The 13,977-nt window shown below is 36.0% G+C and overlaps 1 protein-coding gene across 5 annotated transcripts in view; it reads right to left on the bottom strand.

Annotated features, from left to right (window-relative positions):
* The window catches only part of GPR174 (G protein-coupled receptor 174), a 29,944-nt gene extending 16,627 nt beyond the window's left edge, over nt 1–13,317 (bottom strand). Inside the window, exons 1-3 of one of the 5 annotated variants that reach the window (XM_032251374.1) lie at nt 12,632–13,317; nt 4,992–11,037; nt 1,277–1,373 (exon numbers count right to left, since the gene is read on the bottom strand). The gene's annotated coding sequence lies outside the window, so the exon portion shown is untranslated. Of the gene's footprint in view, nt 1–1,276; nt 1,374–4,498; nt 4,577–4,991 lie in introns of all 5 variants that reach the window. The other 4 variants (XM_032251371.1, XM_032251373.1, XM_032251372.1 and 1 more) reach the window with 4 other exon arrangements.
* Between the last annotated feature and the right edge of the window lie 660 nt (nt 13,318–13,977).

Raw genomic sequence — 13,977 nt, 5'->3', positions numbered from 1 at the left:
GAAAGAATGGGGTGGCCTAAAACTTATAACAAAAAAAGAAAAAATATGGAGTGGCTTTAATTTGGCTTCCGGATAACCATAAATCTATATATTAGTTTGATGCAAAAGTAATTGTGGGTTTTGTCATTACTTACATTAATTACAAAAACCACTATTATTTTTGCATCAAACTGATATTAAATACTTGGGTTAAACATGAAGGGGATATGTGCACTACAGGAGTTGTATTAGTTGTTAGAACTCTGACCTCCTGGTCAGAAGTACAACATAATGCTACAATGGTTGGGGTGTTTTTCCCCCATGTTTAAGTGAACTGTGTGTTTTGTTCATGATTTTTCAAACTAGGCTTAGACACTAGACATGTTCCCTTACAATGATTAGATATCAAGATTTGTGCTTGGGCAACACATTTCTTCTAAGAACAGGCATCCAGACAAAGAACCAAAAAGCAAACACAATAAATATTCCCTGCTCTGAAATCTGCATCTTTCAAGTCTTCCCCTAACCCGATTCTTACCAATCAATGAATAGAAATTTGCCAAACATTCAAGTGATTCACCTACGCCTACTGTAATTTTTTCTTTGCCACAAACAGCATCTCCTTTCTCAACATATACATGTATCACCCTATTGTATGCATGTAGAGTAGTCAGTGTGTGCTGCGCGAGATTATATTGTATAAAAGTTTAACATTGAAAGCATTTATTTAATCTGTGCATAGACTTACTTTCAAAATGGGAATCAAGGCTGGGTACCCTAGTTTCCCACATCCCCTTTTGAAGCCTAAAATGTAGGTCAGACCGCCCATAAAAATCAGAGCCAGGGATAGAGTTAGATGAGTGAGGCACTTTCCTTGGACAAAATTTAAGGAGTTGAAAAACAACTCAGTAATGAAGAGAAATAATATTTCAATGCAGTGTTTTTTAAATTGAAATGAAATATTCACAGTAAACAAAATGTCAAGATAGTAAATAAAGACAGGATCAGCATGACTCATTTTTTCTTTGTCTCAGGCAAAAAGGACTCAGCAGAGCACTATTGAAAACAATGTTACATTTTATCAAATACTTCAGAAAGTACAGCTTTTCATGTCCTGTAATATTGTGTATCTTGATTATTAGAATCATGCTATTGCTTCGTAATTTATCAAGCAGATCAGCAAATGTGCAACAGGTGGCTATCAAAGGCTGTCGTTATCTGTCCAGGACCCACAGGATTAAACAGTATTGTTTTTAGGAAAGAGGCCCAAATAGAAGCCAAGACCATATTTGACTACCTGCTGTTTTCTTCAGTGCTGTTGAAACTTCTTAATCAGAGCAATAGGGTCTCCAGAGGAAGCAGTGGAGAATCTGGCTTGATTAATTCATTCATGCCTTAAAAAACATAGAAAAGCAGTGGTCAGATGCAGCACGGAGAAGATGCTCAGAGAGGGCTGGAAAATTTCAAGAAGTGGATACTGAGATCCCAAAACCAATTACCACAGGATAAGGAGAGTATAGACAGTTACACTTAGCCATTAATGGTAGCAAAGCAGAGTGAGTGAGAATCCCTTTACCATCTGACAACTCTTTTTGACATGGCAGCTTTTGGAAAGAGTGAGAGAAGGTAGGAATGTTGGTGGAAGGGTTTATGTGTCACTCTCTGGTCACAAGGAGCCCTTAGCTAGGGTTAACTATGTTAGAAAAATCCCACAGCCTCTGTTTAAATTCACAATACAATTGAAGGGTAAAAACTGTCTTTTTCAGTTAGTATCTTTTCTAAACAATTGCCATGATCACAACTGTTTCATTGATTATTAAATACATATAGAGGGAGGACAGGGAATGAAATACAAAGAATACATTTTTTACTTGGTAGAATGAATTAAAGGAACATAGAGGGGGACAGCCTTAGGTGGGTAACATGGTAGGATTACCTGAGATGCCAGATCATAAGTGTTTGCAAAGGATTCCACAAAGGGAAGAAGAAGGCAGGAAAGATAAAGGGAAGGCAACCAATGCAATATCTTCCACCTACACAAATTTGCTTCAAGCTAATCCTCTTAACACAATGATTTTTATCTAGAATGATAGCTTTTGGGGGAATCCTTTGAAAGAGACTCGCATTCTAATGCCAGCTTCAGTTGAGTAATCTTGAACTACTTGTTTTGCTTCTCTCTCTCTTTTTATTTCTTCCTCATGTAAAATGAATAAAATAATAATGCCTACTCCTGGGGAACATGGTTAAGATTACATGAGATGTCATAAGTAAAAACCAATAAGACAGGGCTTGGCGCATAAAAAGTGCTCAGTAAATACTATTTATTTTTTTCTTGTTTCCTCTAGCACCTAGTAAATAGGGTACTAGACACATTAAAACTCCATAATAAATCCTTTCAAAAAGACCTGATGAGGAAAAAATAATGATGAGGATTAAATACACAGTAACATTCTTTTTAAATTATTTTTGTCTTTGAGAGAGGATAACACAGTGGGAGAAACAGACCAAGTAGAAAAAGAGTAACCAAAAGGCATGTCCAGAAGCCCAATAATTCAAAGCAGTTTGTCATGGGAGCTAGGAGAGAAAACCTAGGCAATAAGTTACAAAGCGACAGTTATATTCCTTGCTGGTATGTTGTTTGTGAAGACAGAACCAGAACAGCCCAAGCACCACTTTAGTGTGTCAGATATGTGAGGACAAACTAGAGTAATAGTCTGCAGGGACAGAGTTTAGTGAATGAGCAGGGTTATAGATTAATCATAAACACTAGCCAAATTTAGCTGACTAGAAGCAGATTCTATTGAAATAGTGAATATTCTTAGGCACTTTTAAATTTTTAATCATTTAATTTATTACGCTTTATGGACAGGAGTCAGGTAAGATATCAAAGAATGGATTTTGGTTTAAAGAGTCACTTCATCTTTTTTTTCCAGAATAGACATATACTTTAAAATTATTCTGCTTTACTTGCAAGCTTTTTCATCTCCCAAGACAGGTCATTTAGGCTGAGAGAAACAGAGTGTATGGAAAAAAGTACTAATCAGAGACATATGACACCGACTTTCTAGTCTTGGCCTTATCACTAACTAATGGTGTGACCTTGGGAATGTCCCTTCTATCTCTTAACCTCGGTATTTCATCTGTGGAATGAGAGAGTGACTAGATTATCTCTAAGGTTACTTTTAGCACTGACAAGTCTAGTAGAAAGTTTGATTAGGCAGATAGGCCCAATTCTTGATAAATATTGGAGGAGATGTGAAGAAACCCTGTGTTCTTCCTCCCCAGTGTATTATCCTTCAGGCCTGACTTAATCCTCATACCACAACTTTAATTGCCTGGGCCCCATATCCAAACCAAGACCCATAGTCTTAAGCAGACTTTTTTAGTTAGCACAGATTTCTTCCTCTCACAAACTACTCCCAATTAAAATGTCCCATATAACCATGTTTCTGCTTTTATGCTTAAAACCATTAACATGTGATAAGTGGATTTGAGCTAATGCTTTAATGAGTGAGAACTATAAGATAGTATCCAGGACCTTCACAGGGAGTGTTCAGGGTTTTCCTGGCAGCCTTTCTTAAATAAAAACATGGGGACTGTTGCAGGTCTAGACCAAAAGGAGCACAGTAGCATGAAAGACTAGTAGGAGAGGGGCTATAGTCAGCTTGAATCCCTCATGTCATACACTGGAGCCCTCTCAACAGCCGATGTATGGGGTAACTCAACAAGTTCAATCAGCAGATATTTACTGAGCACCTTGGTTAGCATGTCACATACATTGATAAGTTCAATGGTGATGTAGATAATGATTAATGAGCCTTATAATAATTTATCATTTTGTGGAAGACCTGATTCAGCATTTTAAATAAAAAATAGACTTTATTAATCTTGATTAAACCTTTGCTAATTTTGTATTAATCTCTTTGAATGCTTTGCTTTTACAAACAAGGTAACTGAGGCCCAAAGAAAGTAAATAAGACTCATCCTGAGTTATATAACAAGTTAATGGCACAATCAGAACTAGAATGTAAGCATTAGTTTAAACGGCTTTTGTTCATTTCCTCACATTACACTTCCTCCTTCTATACATTGTATATTATGTGTGTAGCTATTTTTCTTTCCATCATGTGGCCAGACCATCTAAATGTAAGATTTATGTTGCTAAGAACTGTCAATTTTTTACATCAAACACCCAGTGTGCAATCACCAGAAACAAGTTGTCCCCCCCCCCTTTTTTTTTACAGTGGTGTAGAAACCCATACTCTTAACTATGCGGAAAAAAACCACAACCTATTCCTGTCCGTTCCCCATATCTCTCTCTAACTCTATCTTATCCCAGACAGAAACACAGATAGTCTTTTTACATTGAGTTCATTCATTTCTGCCAGCATCCAAGACTGGAAGAAAGTGACTAAAATGAGAGAAATGTTATTTTTCCTCTTTGGCCCATTTCCTGCTTCTCCAGTTTGCTAAACTATCAAACCAGGACAAAAGAATGAAGTGATGAGACATGCAACACCTTGCTGTAAATCACATCATCATGCTAGATATCACAGAAGATTAAAAGAAATGAGACATGGTCCCTTCCCTGGAAAACCTGGCAGAAGTGAAATAAGAGAAAAAAAAAGAGATGTGTAAAATCAGTTATTAAATTGGGCAGGTCAAATGCTAAGCTCTATAGAAGGCTGCTATGTATTTAGGGTAAAAACCCACAACAGACCTTAAAGTGGTTGGACTTCACCATACGGCATTTCTAAAAACAGTGATTCGCTGATCCATAAAAGTTATGCCTCTCTTTTTCATTTATTCAGCTGCAAGCCTTAGAACTATTTTGCTCCTCATAAGCACTTCAAGCTTCAAGCTTAACCAAGCATAATGCTGACATGTGCCAAGGGAAATTTGTCAGGTGAAAGGCAAATGCAACTCAATGTTCCCAGTGTGATTTCAATCCAGTAGCACAAGGTATTTTGCCAATTGTACAGAGGAGCTCTGGCAAAAGAAATACAAAGTACCTGTTCAATATCTGCATGGTAATCCATACCCTTATGAGAGAAGTGTCCTCAATTATACCATTTTCAGAGATAGAGAAACTGAAAAATGAAAGAGCTTAGTATCTTGTTCAGGTTTATGTGTCTAGTCAGTCCCAAAGTAGCATGACTTCAAGCTTGTGATTAGTGCCTGCTGAAAGCATAATTTAGAACAGAGTTTAAGAATTGGTGTCCCAAGATTCTTCCTCTATTTCCTCTTGGATAGGGAGCACAGACAGAGGAGGTGAGTCTGTAGAGAGCAGGAGAATGTGGTGGGAAAAAAATTAGCATTATCAGCAGACAGGCTGGCCTAAGATTCTGTTATTGTGTTTTTGTTCTTTTAACTCAAGATTCGATAACTGACTGGATCAGATGGTTACCACACTGAGCTCCTAAACTTAAGTATGTGATTAGATTCCAGTTAATTCTCTCTGTAATGTAGGCATAGAGTATTCTCTGAACCAAGAACAGACATCCTATAACTCCAAGTCCTTGATCATAAGGAAAAAGCTTACTCACAAATATAAAAATAGCTCTATCCTCTTTTCTGATGGTTGATGTGTAAACTTGATTTTGTGCATGAAGGGTCCCATGTTTCCCCCAAATTCTAATGCCTTATAGCCAATATAGAATGCACTAGGAAGCCAGCAAAAAAGTTAACACATAAATTAATCTATGCTCCAGACCTGTTTAGGAGAGCCTCTGTGTAAAATTTTCTGAGCCCTTTCCTTTTGTTGATTTTAACTTACATTTAAAACCACACATTTTGTTCTAATCTCTCAGAGCCTTATATCTGGAGTTCAGAACCTTTGCTCTTAAACCTTAGCATGTCATAGATTAGATTATGTATAAGAAAGCAAAAGTTCTAATATGATTTTCTTTTTACGTTATGTCAGCTTAAGTGTAGATGGATGGTGACTGTTCAAGGCAAAAAGTTCCTTGAAGTAACATACCTTCTTCCTAAATCTCTTTTGTATAATCAGATTTAATATGTGCTAGTTTATTCTCCTCAAGTAAATAAGCTCTAAGAGGGCAGAGGTTATATTTTGTAAAAATAGTAAACACATCATAAAGACTGGTTGATGATAACTAAAGCATTTAATTTTTGCTTTTTACAATTCTGTTTTATTCATTTTATTCCCTATTCCGCACTTCCTTATCCTTGTCCACCTAGCCTAAATCCAATTAAAGGACATTCTGTTTTGAAATGAGTTACATCTTGATTTCTTCTATTACCAACTCTATTCTCAAGTGGAAAGGGACAAGATAGTGAATTATAGCTTTATCTTATAGAGACAGCATAATATATGGAAAGAGCTTTCACAATCAACAGAACTGGGTTTAAAATTCAACCAAGAAAGATATGTTTATTTCATAGATTGTGGTGGTGGTTTCCCAGGTATATATTTATCTCCATACTTGCTAAGTTATATATATTAAATATACCCATCTTTTTGTGTGTTGATCATACAAAAAGTGGTGTTGAAAAAACAGTTGTATATCATTGGGAAAGTTATGTAATTTCTTGAACATTAGTTTCTCAATCTGTAAAATGGAGAAAATAAATCTACACTTATTTATTGCTTAAATAAATAAATAATGTACATTTATTGTTGTCAAAATGATGTAAGGCATCTTGCCCCATCCTTAGTATATTTTAAGCATACAATTTAAAAATATGTATTATTTTTGATGATAGAACACTAAATATAAAAGAGCAAATGGTAGATAAGTTCGAAAAACCTGCTAAGTCTTAGATCCTGAGTAGCTGCTTAGATGTTTTATAGCTTTTTCTAGAGTTATTACTACAAATATACTTGATTTAGAATAGAATATAAGCTCCACAGGGAGATAATTAACATATCAAGATGGTCTGAATCTGATGTTGACCCTTAGTTCATGGTGTGACTTTGGACCTGCTTTGCAACTCATGTATGGAGCTGTGAGAAGGCTCTGAGAACTAAAAGTAAGTCCAAAATCCAAAATCATATTAGAAAACTATTATTTTTCCTTTGCCAAAGAAACTAGACTGAACTCCCAGTGATGTGGGAATAGAACAAAGCCAAAGGCTCAGTATTACCCATGAAGAAAATAAAATCAGTATGCTTATGAGTGAGACTGAGCAAACCAAACCTAATTTTCATTCTAAAATAAATTATTACAATCTAAAAATCATTTGTCACCCAAGAAAAGGTTATATGAAATTAAATCTTTATTTTGAAAACAAATTTTTACATATGAAACCAAATCAATTCTATCTTTTCAACTAATGTGCTGAAATTTTGCAGAAAAATATAAAGAACTGATCACCACTTCTTAGAAGTATTTCATGTTATTTTACTCAATATGACAAGTCGGTTAATGCATGCAAATGTTAAATAGGTTAAATTTAAAATTTTCAAAGCAACATCATACAGTCTTTAGAGGGGAATATATTAGGGTGATTTACTATCAATTTTCATTTCTATTGTGTGTCCAAAATTTTTCCAATCAGTATCCAGGTGCATCACTAAATGAAAATTACGGGTAGAAGACTGCATCTGGATGTATTGTATTCAAGTAGCCCACATGCAGAGGTTTCATAGCATTTAAGGAGGGGCCAGCATGATTAACCATCATGCCCATATTCTTCAGATATTGATTTAGCCTGTTGTTTTACTCTGGCCATTCATGTTTGGCCCAAGTCCCAGTCAAGGAATAACTTATAACCTGGGGTGATTAACTTTAATATTTTTTCTCTATTGGACTATGTCACAGAGGTTTTCAAATGTAATTATTCCCAGAGGTCAGCTAGTTTTAAATTTTCTGAGTAATTTTTCCCCTGGAAGAGACACAAACAGACACAAAGATAATATTTCATAATGTAAAATTCTTAAAACTGTAACTTAGAACTAAAGCAGTCATTAACAAATAATTATACATCAAATATAATCCAGGTTACAGTCTTCTGAAAAGCAGCCCTTTTCTCTCTGCAAATTGCAGAATGTACTCAGAGTGTTTGCTTAACCAAATTTCATGCCAAAAAAACTGAAGGAGGTTTAATCTATTCTCCATGGTCAAAAGAGCCTTTCAGCAAGATGTCAGAGACAAACTGGGTATCCCTAAATCCAATATATGATCACTTACTCAGAATAACTTGGGCCCCAAATCTGCCTTCCCTAAATAATCCAAATGGATTATTTAGACCAGCCACTTTACAGTCTAGTGTGCTTTATTCATAGTCTGCTTCAGCTAGGTAGAATTTTCTTTTTAACCCAAATAAGCTTTTAGAAATCATAGCATTTCAGAGAGAAAGGCATTACCGTACCAGATTCCTTGAAATGCACTGTGACTTTTTTGGATACAAAACTCTTTTCTACAGTCAGTAGTTCTTCCTCAGAGACACTAATGCTAGACCAAATTACTGAACTTTCCTTTGTTAAACTGAGTTAGTTATAGGAAGTATTGCAACATTAGCACTACCTAGTTTTAACCCTAACTTTTTTAGAAGAGAGAGCAATCAACAGGTACATTTATAAGTAGAAGGTGTAAAAATAAAGGGAAAAAAAGGTAAAAATAAAAACAGATCCCAATCAAAACTGGACCAAAGAATACAGAAGCAGAACGCTATTGCCATAAGGATGTGGGAGAACAAGTTAAAGCAATATGTCTTTAGAAAATTAAATGAGTAAGTCTTTCTGTATCAAAATTACTAGGGGCCAGGAAACTACAGATTAAAATAAAATGTAAATTTAAAAAAATAGACTCTGTAGGGTTTTTCTTCTCATAATATACTTTGCTGATAGTATTTAATTGTAAAAACATATATGAGAAATAATAAATCAGTCTATATTCTACATGTTATTCATTTTTCAGCACACCATTTGGTCTGACACTTCAAATGGAGTACATACCAAAAATAACACACTTTTAGTTTTAAATAAGTAAATTATAAGTCATCAGTATTACCTAAAAAAGATTAAATACTTTGAACAGTAAATTATTTCATCACTGTTATCCTATGCTTATATTGTAAGAATCATTTTATCATACAGAAATATGTCATTGGGGTCAAGTTCAGGGGCTCATGCCTGTAGTCCCAGCACTTTGAGAGGCCAAGGTCAGGAGATTGCTTAAGGCCAGGAGTTCCAGACGAGCCTGGGCAACATGGAGAAACCCTGTCTCCACAAAAAAGTACAAAAATTAGCCTTGTGTGGTGGTATGTGACTACAGTCCCAGCTCCTTGGGAGGCTGAGGTAGGAGAGTCATCTGAGCCCGAGGAGATCAAGTTTGCAGTGAGCTATATTCATGCCCACTGCATTTCAGTCTAGGTAACAGGGTAAGGCCCTGTCTCAAAAAAAAGTCATCAATGTATAAAAAATATCTGGTAACATGTGATTAGCTTATAAGAAATACTTGAATCTGATCTGCCAAGTAAAGCTGAAAAAACATTTAGCTAAGTAATAATAACAATGTTAAGGTCTTTCATGTGTTTCTAAGAATGTAGAGAAAACCTTATTTTCTTCTCTAAGTAGTGTGACATTTTGCAAAAGCTTTTTGAAGAAGCAAATATATGTCAGGGAGTAGGATAGGAGTTGATGGTTTTTTTGACTTGGTGACAGATATTTGCATTTATTTTAGGTTTCCAGTGACATAAAATTATGCTATCCAAGATGCAACTGAGTCTGAATTGGCAGCCCTGCCTCCCACAGTGGGCACAAGTCATGCTTCTGCATGACTGATCCCGGTAATGGTTCAAATTGTAGTTTCCTCACTATATATAACTAAATTTAGTGAACTTCTTGACCCATAACCAAGTTTTCAGAGTCTATACAGACTTGATTTGGGCTAACATCTTGCATATCTGATTATTTGTTAGGAACTCTGTCTGCATCTTGTTCCCTAGCTGCTGTTAATGCAGTTGTTGCTGCAAAGAAAAGTGATGCCTCTGGAGCATACTCTTTGTTTACCTTCCAAAGACTATACCAGAAGAACCCACTTTAATTTTCAAATATCAGATAGCACTTAGTTATATGACAAACAGTAATAGTCAATCCACTAATTACTGTATCCTTTTCAGGATTCACATACTACCACTTACTGTACATATTTATCTTCCTCACACTCTAACCTTAGTTAACCGGCTGCATAGGCCTGTTTATTTCAGACAGAAACCATAAAATCTTGACTCCTTTCTCAAATCTGGAATCTTCTAGACCTCAGGACCTACTAAATACTCTCTCTTGTCTAATAAATTGGCCATAATATTGCTCTGACATTCAATACAGCACGTAAGCATCCAATATATGTCCTGGTCTGTGTTAATCTTGTATTACAGCATGTAGTATCAATTTGCATTTTTTTTTGTTAGCACAGTGGAAAAAACTCTTTCCTATTCTTGGAAGGAAACAGTGGTAAAGCCCAGAAACTCAAGGCCTGTTACAATATTAGGGCCCTTAGGAGAAGCCTGAAGTATGCCCTGGTATTGAGAGATTCTTGAATGCTCTCAACATGAAATCTTTTAGTGTTTCCCAATGAATAATGCATGTCTTTTAATCCACAAATCTTGATAGTCAGCAAGGAGAAATGAACAGAGCACTGGACAAGGTATGAAAAAGCCTGGATTCTACCTTTGTCTCTGTCACACACAGAGGTACTTGACCCAGTCACTTCACCTCTGTGAGTCTCAATTTTTCCAACTGCACAATGTATGCTATGAATCTACTTTATTTCCCAAAGTATAAAAATCTCAGATGTTTGCCATTGCTCTGAAGTGACAAGAGTTGAATCTGTTTCTGATAATTTCTTATTCTCAGACTTGGGATCCAGAGACTGATTCTTGAGACCTATGGCATAGAAAGAAGACTTTAGGGGGATCAATGTCAAGGGCAGTGGAAGGGGGACTTTCTGTGCTCCCCTTTTATCAGGATTGGATAGAGATCAGGAAAAGGAGTTTACTTCCCTTTCTAGTTCTGTGTAGCTGATTGGTGCCAAAAGTATCTATGGGTAGAATGCAGAAGATATGCTTTTTTGTCCTCTTCATTTCAGTTACCTAGCACAAAGGGAGATCATGAAGTGCATTCATTCCTAGGGCTCTCCAGGTGAAATTCAGTGAGATGTTAGGATCAATTTATTACCCACTTTGTGTTTATTAATCTTTATAGTATTCAGCATCATATTAAACTGGCCCCAACAAAATAGATACACTAGGTGGTTCCTGTCTCATAAAAATATTATTACAAACATATAGCAAAGCAGAGCAGTACATGTATTCACAAGTGCAAAGCACATGATCTGTAACTAAAAGTATATCCTCCTTGGATACAAACTTCTTGGCATATCCAAATGTTTGCCAGTGTGACTGGTATAATCTTACCCTGGGTGGAATAACTTTAATCCTCTCTATAAGTTCAATGATTTTTTGTTTTTATGCCTGATATGTACAGAAGCTAAAAGAAAAATAAAATACTTTTTGCTGAATGACCCAAAGCTCTCTAAAGCATATAGTTCTGCTTATTGAATAAAACTATAACTTTTTCTTTTATGGAAAATTTAGAGCAGTATAAAATAAAGTCCATATACATTACTGATGACAGTAGAGGAGGGAGCAGGAAAGTTATTTGAGATTTAATATTGGGTCATTTTGTACCACATCCCTCCTCATTTCCAACTCTCTCTCAAGCAGGAATTCATGACTTTGTTTCTTTTATTCTTTGAATGCAGCTCCTGGCAGTTACACATGATTGATAGTGTCATTATATGGTTTAAAGCCAAAAGGTACCATCCTAAACATTTTCTCTTGGAGCACAAAAAAGAAACAACAGGCAAACAAGGAAATAATTGCACTTACATTTTGTCAAAATAAGTCAATTTTGAGTATCAAGAAATGCAAATTAAATTTAAAATCATTTTAACCATTGTCGATTTTTTAATGTGCTGATTACTTACTATTATAGATAGAGCTTATCTATGAAAAACAGACCAACTATGCCTGTTATGTTTCTTATTTTCCCTTTCTTTCATTATAAACAAGTTTTCCTAAACGTGTTTAAAAACAGAATGTTTATATCTATCATTAATTGCAACAATTAACTTTTACAGTGAAAATAAGTAACTTACATAATCTTATAGGAACATGTATATATGTTAGCTAAGGTCCTGAAATATTATAGCTCTCATTTTTTAAATAATAGCTCATTTTGAAAAGGACACAAAGTTAACCAGTTTAATTATGCAGAAGATAAAAATAGCACTCCCAAAGTGTAATAGCAACAAGTAGATAAAAATTATCTTGCATCTTCATGTAAGCAACTCTACTTAATACAAAACAGGTTAAATTACAAATGTTCATAGGAATGTTTTACTCAATATCAATTGAGCTAATCACATTACTAAAAATCTCTCCATGTCAAACTTATATTTTCTCAAGTTTAAAGTTGCCTCCCTCCTCTGGCAGCCCACCACACAATTATTTTTGTTTGTGCAAATACCAAAAAAATAACATTTAAGGATGGTCCAAGTTCATTATATCCATAAATGTCCTTAGACTTGACAAGTTGTACAGATCTTGCATGAAGAGTCCAATTTTAGATATTAAGGGAAAAACGCAGATGAGAGCTAATGATGCATAAATAATTAGAACCTACCGTTTCAGTTTCTTTCTGTTTTCTTCAGAGATCTCCAAAGAATTCATGTGACGGCCACTCCAACAAGGATGCTGCTGATCTGTGCATCAATTTAGGCTCCCTGTTCTGAAAATGACCAATCCAATTCTCCTTCACTAGCAAAAGAAAAAAAAAAGAAGGAGGAAGAAAAAGAGAAAGAAAAAGAAGAGAGGAAAGGAGAGGAAAAGAAAGGAAAGGAAAGGAAAGGAAAGGAAAGGAAAGGAAAGGAAAGGAAAGGAAAGGAAAGGAGAAAGGAAAGGAAAGGAAGGGAGGCAGGAGAGATGGAGGGAAGGAAGAAAATAAATAAAAGTAAAAATAATACAAAATAAAAGAAAGCCAAAAGGAAAATTATGAAAGTAAAAGGAAAAAAAAATTATCAGGAATATCTAACCGCTACCATGTTGAAAAACATAGTAGTAAGATGTCAGAGTGAATTATGCAAGCCACTCTCTATTTACACTGAACCTTTCCGTTATCCAGGGGGCAGCCAGCGTGCTCTTTTGCTTTCATTCTCTCCACCCCCCGCCCACCCCTGTTAATGATGCAGGGCTACACTACAGGCTGTATGTAGAGCCTGCAAAGCTTCACACTTAGGAAAATAAATTTTCCTTTCTATTTCTAGGGCCACAGTGCATTGTCTTCTGTGGTTGCACTCAGATTTGAGTTCATGATAACACACAGCCTATTTGTCTATGGAGTCCTTCGCTGAACCTGGGATCCCTCGAGTTGCTTCCATAGATAGTGGACCACTGCAACCTTAGGGCGATCCTTTCTCACAGCCTCTCACTGTGTTCAGTTACCAAAGTGAACATTCTCAAGAATGTTCCCTAGAAACCTCCCAGTAGGTGAGGTCAAGGTGAGCATGATCTTTGCCTTGAGCATTCTTGAATACACAAACCTCTAAAATTCTGACATTGAATTAAATACACCACTCCTTAGGAGGAATTTGGAGCTACAATCCACTTTCCACTTCCGGTCTACCCATTTCCCATTGGCCTCAAGGTCCCTATTACCAAGAAGTGCAGGTAAAGCCCCCGTTTCCTCTCAAGTGGTTAGGCAGGATCCGATGAAAAGAAGTTGGTTTTCTGTAGCCCAGACCCCACTGCCACAGGCTCTTGAAGATTGTGTTCCAAGGAGCCCCAGAGTTATAGACCCTTGAGACCAGTGCCACACTGTATTAGGCACCTAATGTCCCCCTCCCCCACTCTCCCAAAGGTAGATGAACAGGAAGCAGCTGGAGGTAATACCCATGACTTGGGTAATACCTCTAGATCAAAGTAAAGGGACTTTTGACATAGGCCATGGAAGAAAAAAATATATTATTGCAG

Source organism: Sapajus apella, unplaced genomic scaffold (assembly GCF_009761245.1).
Source record: "Sapajus apella isolate SASKATOON/1434 unplaced genomic scaffold, GSC_monkey_1.0 scaffold75, whole genome shotgun sequence".
In the NCBI taxonomy this organism is placed as follows: Eukaryota; Metazoa; Chordata; class Mammalia; order Primates; family Cebidae; genus Sapajus; species Sapajus apella.
The sequence above is the reverse complement of the archived record's forward strand: the minus strand, read 5'-3'. Positions and strand labels throughout refer to the sequence as shown.